A 20335-nucleotide genomic window follows, 5' to 3' on the forward strand; every position below is an offset into this window, starting at 1 on the left:
TCCAGCAAATCAAATGTTGGTCCAACCCTCAAGGATGAAATAAACCTTCTGTACCTGAAGAATTGTTTCCACAGGTGAAGAATCCTTTCCACCTGCAGAGGGTAACGTGCGGGTTTCGCCGGTCTGTGGTCGGCTGCGATGAATTGGGCGTCCTGCTGTCTTTTCTTCGTGTGGGTGCTATTTGTTCGTGTGGACGGAGGTACCCGTGTTGTGGTTCGTGTGGATTTAAGATTAGCCGGCATGTTTGATTGGGATTAAGATCGGACTATTCCTAAACATGCCAAATGTTGCCTGGATGATTGGGATTAAGATTGACTAATCCTAACCATGTCAATGTTGTGCTTGCAGTGCTTCTTTGGCACCGACACAATTCTGGTCGAGTACCTACTCTTCAGGTTTGTCTCTCTTCAGCCTGTACCTCCTAAACATTAGATGGCCCCTCCCCCTTTCCCCTCCCGCGACGCTCCCGCGAACGCCGGGGGGAAAACCCTAGCCGCCGGCCCAGGGCCCTCCTTCCCCTCCTCTTCTCCTCGCCGCCGCCTCGGCGAGCTGACGGGCAAAGCCCGGCCAGCATCGGCGGCGGCGGGGCGTTCTCCTTCCCCTGCTCGGTTCCTGGTGGCGCGGGCCATTGGAGTCGGGCGGCGGCGGGGCGCGGGCACGGGGCGTGGCAGCGCGGTGGCAGCAGCTGGCGGGGGAGGCGCGGACTGCTAGCGGTCGTGCGAAGGGGCTGTGGGCGTTGGGGGCGGCGCGTGGTTCCTCCTCTCGGTCATGGTGATTCGGATCTGGCGCGCGGGCTCGCTGCTCTGCTTCCGGCGGCGGCTGGGCTGGCCCCTGTCATGCTTGGAGGCGGGGTCTGGGCCTTCTCTGCCTGGCCCCCCTGGTGGTGGCGCCCCTGCGGTCCTCCGGTCAGGTCTGGCCAGCCCTGGTCTTGTCTTGACGCCGGCAGGGGGCGCGGGCTGCGGCGGCAAGGGCCTGCCGGCGGCTCGCGGGGGCTATTGCGCTCGTCATCGTCGTCGGCATGGTGGTGGTGGTGGTGGTGCGTGCCGGTCGGATTTTGCCTTTTTTTTCGGTCGGCGGCGCGGGTTTGGGGCCCCCAGCCCGGCGTGGCTGCGGTCCCGGCGATGGGCGGCGGCGAGGAGGTGGCTTCGTCGTGCCGGCTCCATGGCAGCTCGGCGGCTGGCTTTCCGGCTCTTGTCTATAGGCGGCCCGTTTCGACCTTCGACCCTCTCGTCGTCTGGTTGCTACCTTCGTCGATGGTTCGGCCATCCCTCGACTACGGTCCATCGCTCGTCTCGCGCTAGGTAGCAGGACTGAGTTCGTCTCGCGCCCGGCAGCAGGACTGACCTTGTCTCGCGCCCGGCAGCAGGACTGGCCTCATCTCACGCCCGGTAGTAGGATCATGCTCGTCTCGCGCCCGGCAGCAGGACGTGTCGATGGAGGCCAATTTTGGCCGGCCTCTGGGTTTCGGCGTTGGGGGCAGCCCAGGGGTGCGAAAGGCGGTTCCTTTCTGCTCGTATCTTCGGTTGGGGTAGCGGCGGGTCACGGGTGAGGTGGTGTCGAGGTCTTGGATGCTGGGGCGGCGGCCCTGGTGGTGGTGGTTGCGCGGTGCTCTTGGACAAAGCCCGTGCCTTGGTGCTGCCCGGTCACCATGGTCGTGTGGGCGGCGTGGTTGCCGGGGCGTGGTGTTCGGTGGCGGTGATTGTGGGCCGAGGTGAAAACCTGCTCTATCTTCGGACGGACCGGCGGCGGCGAAGATCGTTCCCTTCTTGAAGGCGTCGTCGCGGCTCTCATTGCCCGTCATGCGGCTCCGGGGGAAACTCTGATCCTTGGATCGGGCGGTGGCGGCGCTCCAGCGTCGTATCCTTCCTGAAGGCGCCGCCTTGGAGCGCATGGTTCGTCATATGTAGCTTCATTTCTTCGGGGCGGTAGTGCTAGGAGTGGTGTTGCTGCGCTCAGCGCCTATGTATCCTGTCTTGGGTGTGCGTGTGTTGCGGTGGCGTGGCGTGTGGTTGTACTGGATGCTTGTGGTTTCGTGGTTTATATATAAAGCGGGGCGAAAGCCTTTTTCGGCAAAAAAAACATCAGATGGCTGATTTTTGGATGATGCAGACATGAATGGGGATTCCGAAATTTGTGCTTCAGTGTCGAATTATTGTTGCTTATACATAGGTTCAGAATATGCCTCCATTTCTCAGAAAAAATGCATTATACATCTATCATATATACAATTCTGAAGGATGATTTTGTGATCAATTTCATACCACAAGAAATGATCAAAATGAGCAATTATCGACATGGCTGATGCTACCAATGATAGCCATGTTCTTGGTTCTTACAAAATTACTCGCGCTGAAGTAATGTGTCTTTATGTTGGTCCTTCAGTATTTGTAATGTTCTATTTAATTTAGTACTCTCTGATTTGAATTCATCCTTCTAACAATCTTTCTAATGTTTTCTCTTGCATCATTTATGTGCAATGCATTAAAATATGGATGATATTGTCCTGCACTTTTATTGTTAAATGTTCATTATTTTGCTAATTGTCATGTAGACTCATGATTTTTCAGAACATCAATTTTCCTAGAGGTCTTGTTTTGGTTTGAAACCTGAGTCGTAATGGGAAAAGTGCCATCTTCCTAGAACTGATTCCCATGCCCAACTAATTAGCGCCATCTTTATATAACACTCATAAGCAATTTTGGAAATTGCTACATTGCATCTAGGTGACATTGTTTTCCATTATCAAGTTGTAAAACCTTCATACAGAGCGCATATATATGGTTTGGAGCCATTAGTATTGCATAAATTTGTTGCCCATACATGGGAACTTGTTTTCTATGATCAGAAGCTAATTCAGTAAGAATCTCTTCAGTTTTCTGGAATCGCCTTGAGGACGCAGACACCAATTTTGTAATTGCTGCTTATTCCTTTTGGCATTATCAAGTTCTATGTGATAACCATCGAGAACAGCGAGCCAAATATGATTCCTTCTTAGATTATCAAGGATATTATGCAGATTAACTTCCAATGTATATTGTCCTATTGTTAGCTTTCAATGTATATTGGTGTTCTTGTAGCCAACCATTAGAATATTGTTAACTGGAAAAAATCTATCAACGTTTTTGTAGGTAAGAAGTTCAGGAATCAAGATGAACTGGCTTTCTACAAGTAATTAAACTGATGATGAATCATTGTCTTGTCTTCATTGTTAAGTACATTTACAGGTTAGGCCTGCTGTCTTTGGCCGAGTGTTAGTTTTATTAACAAGGATATTACAAACAAAATTTAGAAGGACTTGGAAGTTTTACACTACAAAATAATGGTAGTAGCATGTTTGGTGCTGAAAGGGTTCTGCTGCAGTGCAAGTTACTTGAGAGAAAAAATTGTTCAACTTAAATAAAATATGTTCATTGATCCAGTGGTAAGCTATTCCGAATTCATTTCATGATGTGGCTGCTCATGTCTGATTCTTGCTCATCTAGTGTTCATTTACAGTTTTACACACTTGGTAATGATTCTACAGTTCTTTTCCAGACTTGGCCATGGTGTTCATTTACACACTTGGTAATGATTCTACAGTTCTTTTCCAGACTTGGCCACGGTTTCACTATTCTCAGTTCGTTTATGCCAGGCTTGGTCAAGACTATGCTACAAAATGGCCTGAAGTGGTGGCTCACTACTACTGCTATTTCCATGTTGTTCTTTTAAACTCCACTTCTCGATTATAGGCACCTTTTTGTTAAACAACTCCACTTCTATGTTGTAGGTACCTTATAGGCAACGGATGCAGGGTAAAGAGAGTTGCCATACGTTTTTACGAGCAGAATTGTGGCATGATTTATTCAAGATCTGCTGCAGTCAGTAAATATTTGTATGGTCTGCAATTCTGCATACTGCTAAAGGATTTACAACTGAGCACTGTACTCGGAGAAAATTAACAAGGTATTTTCTGTACAAACTCGTCCAATCTTTGTCTTGTTTTCACTAGCTGCTTGATTCTTCTTGACAGAAAAATCTTACCCTGAACTAGGTTAGTTACATGTATGGACTAGACTAGACACTACAAAATTCTTACACTGAACTAGGCTTAGTAGTTACATGTATGGACTAAACAATCCAATTCAGATATTCGATTAGACCTCACGAAAATATTTTCATACGCTTGTTCTTGAAAATGCTAAGAGGAAAAAAGAATTTTTGTATCACTCCGTTCCCATGTGTTAACTCCTTTAAGTATCCTTTGCGTGTTTTACCGTGTGGAGATAAAGTTGTGCCACAATTTGGCTCAACGATTCAGTTCCGTGGAGCGCAATCGCAAGTAGCTGGCATCGTCAAGCAAGCAAGCAACGCAACTCCTTCTCGACAAATTTTCCTTGAATCGTTGCAAGCTGCATGGGTATGGGATACCAATCGAGGCTTGGTTGTTCTTGTGTTTAGTGATTTGACCATACGCGTGAATTTAGGGAACTAGTGTCGAACTATCTTGTTCGAGGCTTCATGCATATGGGATACCAATGTGAGGTCGAGGCTTCATGCATATGGGGTATCAATTTATTACGAGATGTTGCAAATTATGTGTGTTAATGATAATTGATTTTTTCTCACTAATGAGTTCATTGGGATTGGAATATTTGGATCAGAATATTTTCTGAATTGTGTGAAATGAATCGAGTTAAGTAGTTTCTGAGATCGAAATTTTTCCACTGGGCTCTTCGTTGTCACATATGCATGTGTATGTGTGTTAAGAAGCCATATTGAACAATAATAATCCTGATCATTTATTGTCACGACCATGAAAAAATTCAGGCAAGACATGAGCAATGTACTGTTTGGACAAAATGTGTTCCTTTTCCATCATCAACTTATACACTTAGGATACTGGACTAAGTTCGGTTACAGGTTTGACTTTGATATAAGGCTCAACTAAGACTTCTTATAGGTTCCAGTTTGAACATTTGATCTATCATGGCATGTCATTGCTGACCTAACCATAAGATTGGCTTATAGGTTCTACTTCGTCCTGGCGCCACTCCCATCCTCGTCTGCCTCATGGTCACGGTCCTAGCCGTGGATGATGCCATTGCGCCATACTCCCTACTTACCCCTGCATGACAACCGCGCTACTATGCCGCTATGCAATCACATGCTTGTCTCCGTCCTTGTCAGTCCACAGGCATTGCTCATATTTTTGTCCCTAAAAAATATTGGAGAGATATGCTAATTTCCTGAAGTTGAATGTTCTCTTTGAGCACCTCAGTGATTAAAGATTAGATGGATTTTCCCCTAGGTACATTGTCATGTAAGCAAATTTCCTCAAAGGTGTTTCGAATTAGTTTGCCGAATTGCTGATTGTACCGCTTGAATGCAGCTAGGAATATAGACCAAGTGATGATGGCTACCTTTTGGTTCTTATAATTGAGTCACGAGCACTTATATTGCATTGCTTTTATAGTTCACGAGGTTGACTAATTTGTGAGTAAGTGGCAGTGCAAACATCGTCATCTTTTTTTGGTTGACAGTACGAAATAGTGGCATCTTGATGTTGAAGCAAGATTGTTTACAAGACAACATATGACACCATCTTCATTGCCCTTTTTCATCTCAGGAATGAAGGTTTAATGGCTGGACTATCATGCTGTCTACTTGGTTTCAGCTGTACATATCTTAATACTTGACCTTCAGTGAGGACTCGTTTCTTAGGAGAAATAGTTGGAGAGCAACAATTGATTGGTAAGTCTTGCTTGCTATTAGTTGCATAACTAAATTTGAAATTCGTTAGTTTGCTTCAAGGTTACAAAGCCATCAATGAATGAGACTATCATTATTAGGATTGAAGGATGGTTCAATGTTGTTGATAGCAGTAAGAAACACTTGCAAATGTATGTCTCGTCTATTTAAGTTTGTTCTCTAAAAATAAATGTACACAACTGTCACAATACTGTTTAGTACAATATTTGAATTAGAAGTAGTAGTTTTATGTTTTTGTTTAGTTTTATAGTATCTCAGTTATGAAATAAATCCAAGCCTTCCTCCAAATAGGTTTTTTTGCCTTTATTTTTATAATTCAATTAATTTTCATATTTTATAATGTTCAAACAAAATGGTTTGTAGAGTCAATGTTCTCTGACTTAGGTAGCTTTAATTTAATGCACTGACGAAGCGTTTTACCTGAGACGAGTGCTGGGAAAGGCTTATTAGGATTGCAATGAGAGGAAGACATCGATGCTGCCGCTGGCGACCGTTACCGTGACCATGGCTGTGGGAGTGAGGCGCCGGCGACTATGGCATCGACTGTGTTGGCCCATGGTGTTTCTGACTTTCCATGCTCCGTTCCAGGTAGCTGCCATTCCGATTGATCCCCTCCAGGTGAGTGAGCAGATTACACTCAACCGATGCAGGCATCCAAAGGTTCGACTAGGTGGCTAGGAACTCAGCTGGGCTCACTTCCATTTGCATTCTTTTCTGCAACATCAGATACTCATGCATGTTTGTTTTCTGATATGGTTTTTCTCATAATGCAGGGCACAAAGATAGGTCTCCTTTTAGTTACCATATATGTTAGTTTTTTCTGCTTACTGTATTCTCCACTTTCTTGTCAGATTAAGCAACAAACAAATGAATCTGTGCACAGTTATACCATTTTTGCACTCATTTATGGGGCCATCTATGTTGAGTATGTGTGTTCTGCTGTTCTGCAACTTAAGTCAATAGGTAGTGAGAAGATGCGATAGTTTGAACCTCCTCCACTTCTTCTGTACAAGATTGGTCATTTTCCAAAGGGATGGAAGTAGCTGTTTAGAGGATCCACTCACATGAGATACACCTCATAATTTTAATGTGAACTTAAATATTTTGTATAGCTATCCAAAATCTGTGGATGAACTGGGTCTTGTGTTGCTTAAAGAGTTTGAGCTCGGACTAATGTTAGTATTCTTTGTCACATTGAACCCGGTATATCAAATGGTTAAATGGTAGATTACACAACAACATCAACACAGGCAACATTGATTAGGTTGGTGTGCATAAGATGGTCCTCGGTGAGGAAGTCCATGACAGCCTGCTAATCCTAGGCGTCAAGGCTGATCGAATCCGATCACGACAATCTCATTGTGTGTTAGATAAGTCAAGAGTTCCGCACTTGCTCCACTGCCACCATTGTCACTATTTGCCGCCAGCGCTTGATGCAGCGGAGTGTGTAAAAGGAGAATGTCAATAAGGAAGTGTGCACGGGAGTAGTCCGTACCTTTTTATCACAGCGAGGGGGTTAACCCACACTAGCTCCACGATATGCTGACCAGCGGTTGCCTGGTTCGAGCCGATCAACAATTTCCATTGAGAGCGAGGCGGTGCAAGGCACCTCGTGGATGACCCTGTGTATGCTTCATAACCAAAACATAGTCTTCTTTTGGTTATCTGATTTTCTTCCATATTTGTCCCAATAAAATTTGGCCCCGTGGTAACTCACAGGCACGTACCTCGACTATAATTATTTCAAAAAAAGAGACAAAATATCGCACAATATATAAATCATTTCATATATCATGGCAGCAAAACCACATTGTGGTGGTCTCCCTCAGCTACGACAGTGTGCATTTCTTAGAACTGGGAATCATCCGATTCAGTGTGGAGGAGAGGAGGGGCGGACGGCGCCATGCAGGGAAGGAGAGAGTAGTGAGAGAAAGTTGCGATCTGAATGATGTGGTGCAAGGGGGATGCGGCAGTGAGATACCGTGCACTACTAGGGAAAACCTTATACACAGAATCTTACCAACAGTGTGGTTTAAAAACAAACGCTACTGCTAATTAGCAGCAGCGCGTTCTAGGAAAACGCGCTGCTGAAAGAAAATTAGCAGTAGCGCGTTCCAGCAAAACAGTGCTACTGCTCTAATTGCCACGACCTCGCCGTCCAGCTAGTTATAGCAGTAGCGCCTTATAACGAACTACGCTACTGCTAGAGATGTTAGCAGCAGCGCACATCTTTAAAACTCGCTATTGCTAAGTTCAACCCAATAGTTTAGTCCCACCTTGCCCCGCGAACAGGGTGTTTACCACCTTAAATATGTTACTCCTCAAACTATCACAACCAGTTGGTCTTCACTGAACTCTATGTGTAGAATTTGTGGCCGCAATATGAGTCTTCTCCGGTTCCTACCGGAGAGGACTCATATTGATAATTCCGATTATACACAAAAAGATCATTGATGGCCAATGTATTTTTGCATTTGACAGACAACTTAGCAGTAGCGTGCATACTCGCGCATCGCTACTGCTGTTCTTGTTAGCTGTAGCGCGTCTTTTGACATGCGCTACTACTAACCCTACCTTATCCCCACGCGCGCGGCCGACCCCTCTCTCTCACTCACTCTCGCCCGCTCGATAACCGCCGTCGTTCGTCGCCGCCGTCGTCGTCCGTCCGCCACCGAGGTACTCCCTCCTTCCGTCCCTCCTCCTCCCACCGCGCCCTCCTCCCTCCTCCTCCCACCGCACCCTCCTCCCTCCGCCTGCGGCCGCCCCCTCCTCCCTCCTCCGCCGGCAGCCCTCCTCCCACCGCCCCTCCCACCTCCTCCTCCGGCCGTCCTCTCCCCCTCCTCTCTCCTCCCTCCCTCCCTTGTCTCTGTTCTTGCAAATCGTACTTTTTTAGCAAGTGTAGGTGTTTTGAATAAAATAGAAGTAAGAAAATTTAGCAAGTGTTTAATAGAAAATAGTTTATTTAGTAAGTGATTAATAAACTAGTTTATTTATATTATGTACTGAATAGAACTAGTTTATTTGGTAAGTGCATAATAGAACTAGTTATTTATAGTAAGTGCTTAATATAACCAGTTTATTTAGTAAGTAGTTAATAAAACTAGTTTATTTAGTAAGTAGTTAATAAAACTAGCTTATTTAGTGTTAGGATTACATATAAGATATTTTCAAATGTTTTTTTTTCATATTTTGAACCATTGAAAGGCAATGACCATCGATGAGTGGCCTATGTTTTTACGGAGTGTTGATTAATTTCCTTTCCGGCAAATTTTGGCGCTCGATATGTCCTTTTTTAGCAAAGGTCATGTCGTATTTTTTGGGTTTTTCCGTCGAGTTATAATCTTTGAATTTTGAACACAGGAGATGTCTGACGACGATGGGATCCCGGAATGCAGGTATTGCTACGATGACCGTGGTTTGTGCGACAGGTTTCCTCACCTGCAAAATGATAGGTTTTTCACCGTGAAGCTAGAAGAGACCTTCAATGTTTGTACGGTATGCAACGACAAGCATTTCATCATAATAAATATCATCACTTGTGCTTCTTTTGTTCAACGTGTAATTTATGGATTTTTTTTCAATTCGACTAGTACATCCCGTGCCATGCTAGACCATATGTATTGGAGAAGCTTGGTTTTGGTTTAGATGACTATGAGAATGTGGAGACGAGGAGGGCTCACTTAAGAACTAAACATGATTATGAGTTTCTGGTTAAGTTCTACAATGCGGTCGATCGCTCCCATTTCGATTGCTCTAATTGGGAAGCTCTCTGTAAGGCATATGGATTTGAGGAGGGAATGCGAATAAGATTTGATATTCGTCCCGAAGATTATGATGATGATAATAATATCGACATCTGGGTGGATGTGGATATGCCTCCAGTTTTACCTAGATGTGAGTTTGTCAAACTAATTTGTTAAGTTTAGTAATTTAAGTTGTTAATTTAAAAATATTTGGTGTTCGTCCATACTAAACTTATTTATTTATAATTGTCAGCTTACTTCTTATCTTCAAGAAATACTCGAAAGGTAGTAGACAACACATACTACAGCTATGACTCCAAGCTTAATTGTGAGGACAAAGGTTATCTTGTCTCATTCATAGAAGATGTTGAGGCCTTCAAAACCAGTCGCTCTATCAGCCCAAATTATACTAGATATGTGTCACTAGTCCATAAATTGCTTGATGGTAACTTCATTGCCAAAAACTTGGTAAGATTTTGTTAATGATGGTAACTTCATTGCACACATTACTCTTAAGTAAACTACATTGCTAACTATATATGTTACTATTTCATTTTTGAACAGAGACTCCGGAAGCAGGTTGTGCCTGACATGCTATGTACCAAAGGTGATATGCATATGGTTAGTTTACGACCAACTCCTTCGGAGGCTTACCATACTGCATACTCGATTTCTTCAAATGATGGAAGGCTCAAAATCAAAGAATGGAGCAAAGTCATGAATGTGCACACGCAAATAATTGGAGACCAAATGAATGTGCGCAAGCCACAAGTTGGAGATAGGTTTATGTCCATTCTCCATTATGGTGAAGGACCGGTTTATCTGTTTTATGGTATTTTAGCTAGGAGAGAGGAGTAGGTCCTAAGTATTAAGAACAATTAGTTAGTGTTGATTATATATGACTACAATGTCTTAGACTTGATGGTGATGCTTAGTAGGAGTAGTGATTATGAGTACTATGATGATGATGAGGAGGAGTTGTTATTATAACTAGTGACGAAGTTGTTATATGATGTCTCATCATGGACGAAAATGATGATTATGAGGAGTTATATGACAATGATATATTATGATGATAAGTTGTTAATGATATTATGATGATGATGATAAGTTATTATGTCATTGGGTGACAGAACCATGGATTAGTTTCAAATGGATGGATCCAAAGTGACCATTGGTCACTTTGGATCCATGCACTTGAAACGAATCCAAAGTTCTTTCACCTAGTGATTTAATAACTCATTATGATGTTAAAACTAAATTGCTACTGTATGAAAGATTGTATACTGGTGTATGAATACGACCTAAAATTAAAAAAATGGAACTAGGAATAATAGTAGTAGCGATTGTTCATGGAAGCGCTACTAGTAATTAGCAGTAGCGATTGTTTGGGTAAGCGCTACTACTAAGTAGATATAGCAGTAGCGCTTGCCAGAAGGCGCTACTGCTAAGCTTTAGCTGTAGCACCTTATCAGTAGCGCGCTTGCCCGCGCTACTGACAGACCAAAAACCAGCGCTACTGCTAGGCTTTTCCCTAGTAGTGGTGGAGGGGAGACATGACAACGACAATGATGTGGCGAGGAGAGCATAATGGGGTAATGAGGTATGAGTGTGAGCGTTGTGCCAATGACAGTCATCCTACTTTTTTTAAGATAAGAAGAAAAGGAGGGGTTGTTGCTTTTTGTTAGGGAGAATTGATTGCTTGCCGTTAGAGAAATGTCACATACTTTTTTATATAGTGAAAAATATCACATACCCTAGAAAGTCATTTCTAGAGAATAATTACCCACAAGTGATTTATAGGTGAGTCTACAAGCATGATGCCTCACTTCGAGTAAAAACCGTCATATGCTCGAAGCAAGCACCCGACCAATGAATATATACTCCCTCTGTTCATAAATATAAGTCTTGTAAGAGATTTTAATATTATAGACTACATATGGAGCAAAAATGAGTGAATCTACACTTTAAAATACTTCTATATTCATCCGTATGTAGTAGTCAATATTCAAATATCTAAAAAGATTTACATTGGAATGGAGGAAGTATTACATATGGGTTTATCTTAGTTTTATTTTATTTTAGTATGTGTTTATATACTCACTTTTGGAGAATAGAGATAAGAACTGATGGTTTCCAATGATGCTTTGAAAATGTCCATTGATAAAGCTTTATGACAGACGGACTGAAAACTTATCGAGTGTTACCCAATTGAAAGAGATGCATACAAATAATTATTCTTTTTTATATACTGTTGCACATGATAATACAAAAGGTGTCTCCCCTTCTTAATTTTATATAGGTCTATTTTTTGCAGGGTATGAAAGAGATAAAGATGTATTATGTTGATGTACAAAAGGAATCCATTCGACAAGAATGTTGCCGCGATGTTGTTGGAAGGGACCAAAAAATCATCGAGTTATATACAACAATACATGTATATATACAATCAGAACATAAATTAAAAGGCCTGTGGCAACGCACGGGCATTGTACTAGTCCTTATTATGTTCCACTCTTGTTCGGTTGTTCTGTTTTTTGTTTTTTTAGACACGTTCTGCTTTTTTAGTTGTCCACGGCAATGGTCCACCGGAATTTTTATTTATATGCATCAAAAAGTATGTACATTAGGGATGAACAAGAGCTATACAGGCTAAACTAGTGTGGAACTAAGAAATAAACTAAAATAAAAGGAGGAATTTAAGGTTGTTCGTGTTCTGTCAGTGCTTAACCTCTTTTGTTTTCTTTCATATATGCAGCAGTTTCTTGTTCCTCCAGACTGCAAGAACATGGCAGAACCGCTGATTCTCCCTCTAGTGCGCACCGTGGCTAGCAAGGCTGCAGATGCACTCATCGAGGCGGTGACCCGTATGTGTGGCCTCAACGACGACCGCCGAACGTTGGAGCGCCAGCTGCTGGCAGTCGAGTGCAAGCTGGTCAATGCTGAGGAGAGGAGAGAGACAAACCACTATGTCAAGAGCTGGATGAAGGAGCTCCAGTCCGTCGCCTACGAGGCCGACAACGTGCTCGATGACATCCAGTACGAGACGCTGCGCCGCCAATCTAAGATTGGCAGGTTCAGTACCCGCAAGGCACTTGGCTACATCAGAAGCCGCAGCTCATTGCTCTTCCGTTTTGAGATGAGCAAGAAACTCAAGAGTGTCCTATAGAAGATCAATTAGTTGGTAGAGGAGATGAGCAAGTTTGGCCTGGAAAATTCTATCCATAGAGAGGAGCGACAACATTCTTGGCGGCAGACTCACTCAAAACTGGACAAGTCTGCCAAGATCTTTGGAAGAGATGACGAGAGGGAGGGGTTGGTGAAGTTGCTGCTAGACCAGAAAGATCATAGGAAGGTGCAGGTGCTGCCCATCTTTGGTATGGGAGGTCTTGGCAAGACAACACTTGCAAAGATGATGTACAATGACCAAGAAGTCCACGAACATTTCCAGTTGAAGATGTGGCACTGCGTGTCACACAATTTTGGTGTTATTGCTCTTGTGAAATCCATAATTGAATTGGCACAAATGGAAGTTCCGCCATACCTTAGCAACATCGAACTATTACAGAAGAAATTTGATGAACTCATTGGCTAGAAAAGGTTTTTACTTGTTCTCGATGATGTATGGAATGAAGATAAGAGAATATGGAAGGATGAATTGAAGCCACTATTTTCTTCCATTGGTGCACCAGGAAGTGTTGTAGTGGTCACATGTCGAAGCAAGCCACTATAGTGTGTACCATTAACACTACGGGAAACAGCTAGTTTGCCGTCAGCAGGCATCTTTGCCGTCAGCTTTTCGTCGGGATAGACGGCAAAGAGCACATTTGCCGTCAGCTGCTGACGGCAAAGAATGACTGCGGCAAAGATATATTTTGCCGTCTGCGTTTTTTATTACAGATGACAAATAGTCTTTGCCGTCTGTCTTTTCTTTTTACAGACGGCAAAGAGTATACTCTTTGCCGTCTGTAAAAATAAAAGACAGACGGCAAAGAAGAAACACACCACACGGATCGATCACATGGATTGATGATGTGGCAGTGCTGCACCGCACACGCCGACCCCACCAACGTCCCACCAACCAGCTGCTGACGGCAAAGAATGACTGCGGCAAAGATATATTTTGCCGTCTGCGTTTTTTATTACAGACGACAAATAGTCTTTGCCGAGTGTATTTTTTATTTTAGACGGTAAAGTATACTCTTTGCCGTCTATAAAAATAAAAGACAGATGGCAAAGAAGAAACACACCACACGGATCGATCACATGGATCGATGATGTGGCAGTGCCGCACCACACACGCGCGACCCCACCAACGTCCCACCAACCAAGCAGGCCACACTCCCGAGACCCCACCCACGCCCTACCCACAAAATTCCCCACCCACCCATGATCCCATCTCCTGCGGTCCTGCCTCCCTTCTCTCGATCCCCACCGCACCACCACTCGCCTCTGCCTCGCCGGACACCGACATTGCGTCCCCTCGCCGGACCCCGGCGCCACGTCCCCTCACCTGACCCCGGCGTCGCGTCCCCTCACCGGACCCCGCCGCATCCCCTCGCCGGAAATGAGGGCGCTCCTCAGTGCCGCGCTGGCCGAGGCCAACCGGGAGCGGTGCTCTCCAACGACGTCGACAGCTAGGAGGACAAGGAGGTACAGGCCCCCGCATCCGCCCGCGCCACGGGGCGCCACCGCCTCCGCCCGCGTCCGCCTGCCGGAGCTTGCCTCCGCCCGCGCCACCGGGTGCCGCCTTGGACAAGGAGGTACAGTGCCCCTGCCTCCACCGTCGCCACCAGCCTTGGTCCTCTAGCCAGCGAATCCTCTGCCACCGCCGGCAGGCCTCCGGCCTCCCCTTCCTCTGCTTGGCTCGTCTCTGAATCCTCCCTCTTTCTTTCTCCAGGAACCACAGAGGCGGGCGGCACGAGCAGGGCACTGCCGCGGCGGGCTGCGAGCGATGCGCGGGCGGGCAGCGCTAGCAGGGCAGCCAGCGCGGGAGGCCACTGCGAGCGACACTCGGGTGGGTGGTGCTAGCAGGGCGCGTGCGAGCAGGGTCGTGCAGCTACGCGACAAGCATGGACTGGTGGCGGTTCGGAGACCAGGGTCGGGCAAGTAGGGCACAACTGCTGCGGGCCGGTGCGGGCAGGGCAGCCGGCGCGGGAGGCCGCGGCAAGCGACACGCGGGCGGTCGGCGCTAGCAGGGCGCGGGCGAGGCGAGCAGGGCAAGGCGGCGGCAGTGCATCCCCGGCCAGAAGGACGGCTGGCGGTCAAGTCCCTGTTCTTGCAGTGGGGAAGGACTTGATTGCTTTTTTTACTTTCTAGGGTCCTTTGTGTAAATTTTTAGGACAGTTGTGTAACTTCTCTGTACTCCACCTACAATGAATGAAAGGTAGCAACACGGCCGTGTCGAATCCAAAATCTATGTGCGCTAAACCTGCTCTCTTTGATTTGATGTTCATGTGTCCGGCGAGATGCTCTGCTCTGACGTCATTTAGAAAAATGCAAAACAGTCTTTGCCGTCTATACTTTAGTCTAGATGACAGCAAAGAACAAGTTTTGACTGACGGCAAAGAACACTGTTTTGCCATCTGTTATTTTTGTGGTAGACGGAAAATCTATAGTTGGCTGATGGCAAAGTCTTTGCCGTCTTCCCGATGAAAAGTTGACGGCAAAGTATTCTTTGCCGACTTATCTTTGCCGTCTGAATTTGCCGTCTGCTTCCTGACGGCAAAATCTTTGCCGTCTGGATTTAGGTCTTTGTTGTTTGTGATCCACAGATGGCAAATTATCCGTTTCCTGTAGTGTATAAGCCCCATGAGCTAGTATTTCTAAGTGAAGAAGATTCATGGGAATTGTTTTCAAACAAAGCATTTAGCAATGGCATAGAGGAAGAACCAGGGTTGGTCACCATCAGAAGGCGTATTGTCAAAAAATGTGGGGGTTGCCTCTTGCCCTGAAGACAATGGATGGATTTCTGAGTTCAAACCAACAAGCACAGGAATGGAAAACCATCGAAGAAAGTAACATCAAGGATAATGATGGAGGAAAATATGAGGTCATGCCCATATTGAAGTTAAGCTACAAACACCTGTCACCTGAATTGAAGCAATGTTTTGCATTCTGTGCAGTTTTTCCCAAGGATTGTCCTATGGAGAAGGATATGTTGATCCAACTATGCAGTGGCGGAGCTACAAAGAAAAAGTTGGGCGGGCCGGTCTAAAGGAGAACATAGAAAAAAATTAAATTTGAACCATACTTCTTCAATACTACAAGTCTCTCCGTATGGAATTATCTAACGAAGTTAGTAATAGCTAGGTATTAGTCGGTGCCAGTTATTTTAAAAACCATCAAAACTCTAAACCGTCATTTTCTTTTGAAAACAGAACCAATTGTTTGCTAACTGGCTTACCCAGGGCCAATATTTAGTTGGTAAACTATAATCTGTAGAAGTTTGTAAACAATTTAATAATTCATGCTAGGAAATTGAACTTCAGTAATTGTAGCATATAGGACTTTTTTCTTTTGAAAGGGGTCTGTGGAATTTTGGTGTTCGGAATTTTTGAGATGGTCCCGTGAACTAGAATTAGGAGAAAGAAAGGAATAGTATGTGTGACGATGCAGCTGCGCCCTGATGTGGCAGAATCTGGAGCGTGCTGCTGTGGCTGAATCGGGAATAGATGTTTTGCTGGATGTGAAGCGTGCTGGTCTAGTCTACTCGTGGATTGAGCTGCAGTTGGCTGGGTATTCCGGCTTCGAGCAGCAAGTCTGACATGCGTACACACAAGCTAACCAGAGGAAAAGTCTTCTGCCGTGTGCATTGAGCGTATTCAGGTTGATGACGCCTCACGGACGGACTGGACTGGGCATACGTAGCTTTCTTTTTTGCCTCTAGACAGGGCGGGCCACGGCACGCTTTTGCCCGCCAGTGCAACTATGGATGGCAAATGACTTTATTCAACAAGGGGGGATAATGGATTTAACACAGAAAGGAGAATTCATTTTTGATGAGCTAATTTGGAGGTCTTTCCTCCAAGATAAGAAAGTGGCAGCCAAATCTCCTGTCAATGATAGCAACACAAAATATGAGACAGTGCTATGTAAAATGCATGACTTAGTGCATGATCTAGCAAAAGATGTCATAGATGAATGTGCAAGTATGGAAGAGCTGACTCAGCAAAAAGCATTGTGAAAAGATGTTTGTCATATGGAAATGTCGAAGGCTGAATTGGAACGGATCAATGGGTTATGCAAAGGCAGAACATACCTCCGTACTTCGTTAGCTGCTTCATCATCACGCATGGATGGCAGATCACGCAAGGATATTAAAGAGTTGCTACAAGTATCAACATCACTTAGAGCATTGCACTGCTCCCCTTCTTCAATTGTCAGTTGCAAGGGCACAAATGCAAAACACTTACGATATCTTTACCTCTCGGGATCTAATGTCGTTAGGTTGCCAGATTCAATATGTGTGTTGTATAACTTGCAAACACTTAGGCTCGTAGATTGCCAAATGTTGTGGCAGTTACCAGAAAACATGGCAAAATTCGGAAAGCTCATCCATCTTTATCTTTCTGTCTGTGATCGCCTTGAATGTATGTCTCCAAACTTTGGTGTACTGAACAACTTTCACATATTAACAACATTTGTTGTGGATACTGTTGAAATGTGAGATGATCCTAGAGCCCATATGACAATTTTAGATTTGATCTCTAAGGGCCCATGTAGGTGGCATGACAAGGTGGTGGGAAGTTAGTCCCACCATGCTAGTGGAAGGAAAGTTGGAGTGGTTTATAAGGGTGGCTCTTCTACATGCTATTGGAGCTTGAGAAGAGAAGAGGCCCTCGCGCGCTCCTCCTCCGCCGCCCGCCTCGCCACGCCTCGCCTCGCCTCGCCTCGTGTGTGCGGTGTCCCCTAACCCTAGCGGCCACGCCACGCCACGCCCCAGCGTACACGGTCGACGGGAGAGCAGGTCTCCGAAACTCCGTCTCTCTGGTTCCTGTACGGGAGAGAGACGGATAGGTTTTTGGGAAGCGACTACACGACTGCTCACCTCCGACCCACTACTTCCTCTACGTCCGCGTCGTCTCCGTCATCACCATGTCCAGCGACGCCAAACGCGCCGCCGCCGAGAAGACCGAGGCCGACAAGAAGGCCGCCGAGGACGCTTCTGCTGCTGCCACCGCGGCGGCGGCTTCTGCATGGCCTACTGGAGGGTATACCGCGGTTACCCATCTCCTGATAATTTCTGTATTAGCAGTACTAGCATCATGTGTAGATTTGTCTACTATTTGCGTAGTACGTGCTTGTTTAGATCAGTACCAGTATGTTGTTAGTTCTGTCAATGTCATGCTAGCCATTTACTCATGGATTAAATTACTCAAAAAATTGCCTATATTCTTAGCAGATACTGGAGAAGGCCTTGGAATAGAGCAGTTGAAAGACTTGCAAAACCTTAGCAATAGGTTGGAACTATTGAATTTGAGCAAGATAAAGAGTGGGGAAAATGCAAAAGAAGCCAAGCTCAATCAGAAGCAAAATTTAAGTGAGTTGTTGTTCTCTTGGGACCAAGAAATAGATGATGGGCCTAGAGATATGGCCTGTAATGTGAAAGAAGTGCTTCATTGTTTAGAACCTCATAGTGATCTCCATAATTTGGAGATACGCGGATATGGTGGCCTAGAAATATCACAATGGATGAGAAGCCTCAGATGTTTAACTGCTTGAGAGAACTTCAAATTTCCGACTGCCCAAGATGCAAGAGTATACCTGCAGTATGGTTCTCGGTCTCTCTAGAGACTTTGTCCTTACAAAAGATGGATAACCTGACCACATTATGTAACAACCTTGATGCGGAAGGTGGAGGACGCATTACCCCTCTGGAAATCTTCCCTAGGTTGAAGAGGATGAAGTTGATTGGGTTACCAAGCCTAGAGATATGGGCAGAAAATAGTGTGGGAGAGCCTGAGATGTTTAACTGTTCGAAAGAACTCCAAATGTCCGACTGCCCAAGATGCAAGAGTATATCTGTCGTATGGTTCTCGGTCTCTCTGGAGATTTTGTCCTTACAGAAGATGAATAACATGACCACACTATGTAATAACCTTGATGTGGAAGCTGGAGGATGCATTGACCCTATGCAGTTTTTCCCAAGGTTGAAGAAGTTGAAGTTAATTGAGTTACCAAGACTGCAGATATGGGCAGAAACTAGTGTGGGAGAGCCTCATAATAGCTACGTAAGGTTCCCGGTGCTTCAAGAGCTAAGGATCGAAAATTGCCCCATGCTTGAAAGTATCCCAATGACCCCCATGGTAAGCGTTTTGGGAATAGCTGGAGTTCACAATACTGCAGCCGATTTAGCTTTTACGTGCATCCGTTTCGGCTCTTGGCCATATCTCCTCGATTTAACTCTTGGGTATCTGAAAGACATAGCCATGTTGCCTCTGTTGCCTCCAGATGTCCAGAAATGGCAAATTCAAAGACCTGCTAAAAACCTTATGCATTTGACTTTGGAAGGCCCTAGCAGCTTGGTCACAAGCTCCGGATTGTCCAGATCACGCCTTCTGGCTTGGAAATGCTTTTCGTTCGTGGAGAGGCTGACGTTTGAGAGATGCAGCAATCTTGTCCACTGGCCAACAGAGGAGCTCCAATGCATGGATCGCCTTTGCAGTCTGTTTATCGAAAGTTTTTGATAACCTGGAGGTGAACACTTCATCATCTGAGGCGGAGACCCTTCTGCTGTCCCTGAAGAGTTTGTTCATTTCGAACCTTGGATATCTTGCCAATCTGATGTATCTAAACGTGTATAGCTGCGCTGGCCTAAAAGAGCTGCCTGATGGGATGTGTGGCCTCACTTTTCTTAGGATTTTGGAGATTTTTAACTGTCCAGCTGTAGAGGAATTCTCGCATGGTCTGCTGGAGCGGTTGCCAGCCCTCGAATCTTTAAGAATAGAATACTGCCCGGAGTTGGAAAGACGATTCAGAGAAGGTGGGGAGTATTTCCACTTGGTCTCCTCTATCCCACAGAAATTCATTGGAACAACTAAAGCACCAGAATCAGATCCCAGCACAAAGAAGTTTCTAAGGAGGCTCCTACCCTCTTGTGTTCACTCAAGTCTGAGTCTGGAAGCATAGAGCATTAACGAAAAAGGGTTTCCCCCCGCTTTATATTATAAAGCATACCACCAAGCATCCAACATCAAGCATCCAACATCAAGTACAAGTATAATAAGACATAGAATCATGCTGGGGGCACAGCAAGACAAGCCCCAAAAAAGAGTACTAGGAGACGCTAATCTGGCTCAGGAGGAGGCGGGGGAGGTGGTGGGGGAGGAGCAAAAGACGCCGCCGAGGCACGAAGACCCGTCATGATGTTGTCGATGACGACTCGATCGCTCCGCTTACTCAGCGGTCTCCAAAGCTGTAAGAAGCCACACATTTTGTAGATCACATCAGTCACACGGGACGGAATCACACGTTCAACGACTAATTTATTGCGGGTACACCAAAGGGACCAGGCAAGGGTACCTAGCGCGACCCAAATAGGGGCGCGCCTAGTCCCGGGGAGCCGGAGGACCTCCCCGAACAAGTCCGGGAGGTTGTCATGGCACCATGTGCCCCCAACTACCTCCCGAAAGCATAGAGCATTGAGGCCCCCTCCTATGTATACGCGTTTACGTTACACAATGACTCTGAGCCTGACTATATCTGAGGTGTGTGTGCTCCAAGTCTCCTTGTTCTAATATGGTCCAACCATCTTTATCTTCAGTCTCATGGATTCCACAGACTCTTTTGCAGTTTGCTAGGATCCGTTGACTGTGAGCCCAGGGATCTGCCTTTTCCCCAAA

General features: G+C 45.4%; 1 long non-coding RNA gene and 1 pseudogene across 1 annotated transcript; both read left to right on the forward strand.

Annotated features, from left to right (window-relative positions):
• Positions 1-3597: 3597 nt before the first annotated feature.
• LOC119289971 lies at positions 3598-5434 on the forward strand. Its single transcript, XR_005141668.1, has 3 exons — positions 3598-3668; positions 3767-3942; positions 5008-5434. It is a non-coding gene; the product is annotated as an uncharacterized LOC119289971 (long non-coding RNA).
• A 6845-nt stretch (positions 5435-12279) lies between these two features.
• On the forward strand, positions 12280-19622 carry LOC119284357 (annotated as a pseudogene).
• The last annotated feature ends 713 nt before the right edge of the window (positions 19623-20335 follow it).

Source organism: Triticum dicoccoides, chromosome 4A, assembly GCF_002162155.2.
Source record: "Triticum dicoccoides isolate Atlit2015 ecotype Zavitan chromosome 4A, WEW_v2.0, whole genome shotgun sequence".
Taxonomy (NCBI): domain Eukaryota; kingdom Viridiplantae; phylum Streptophyta; class Magnoliopsida; order Poales; family Poaceae; genus Triticum; species Triticum dicoccoides.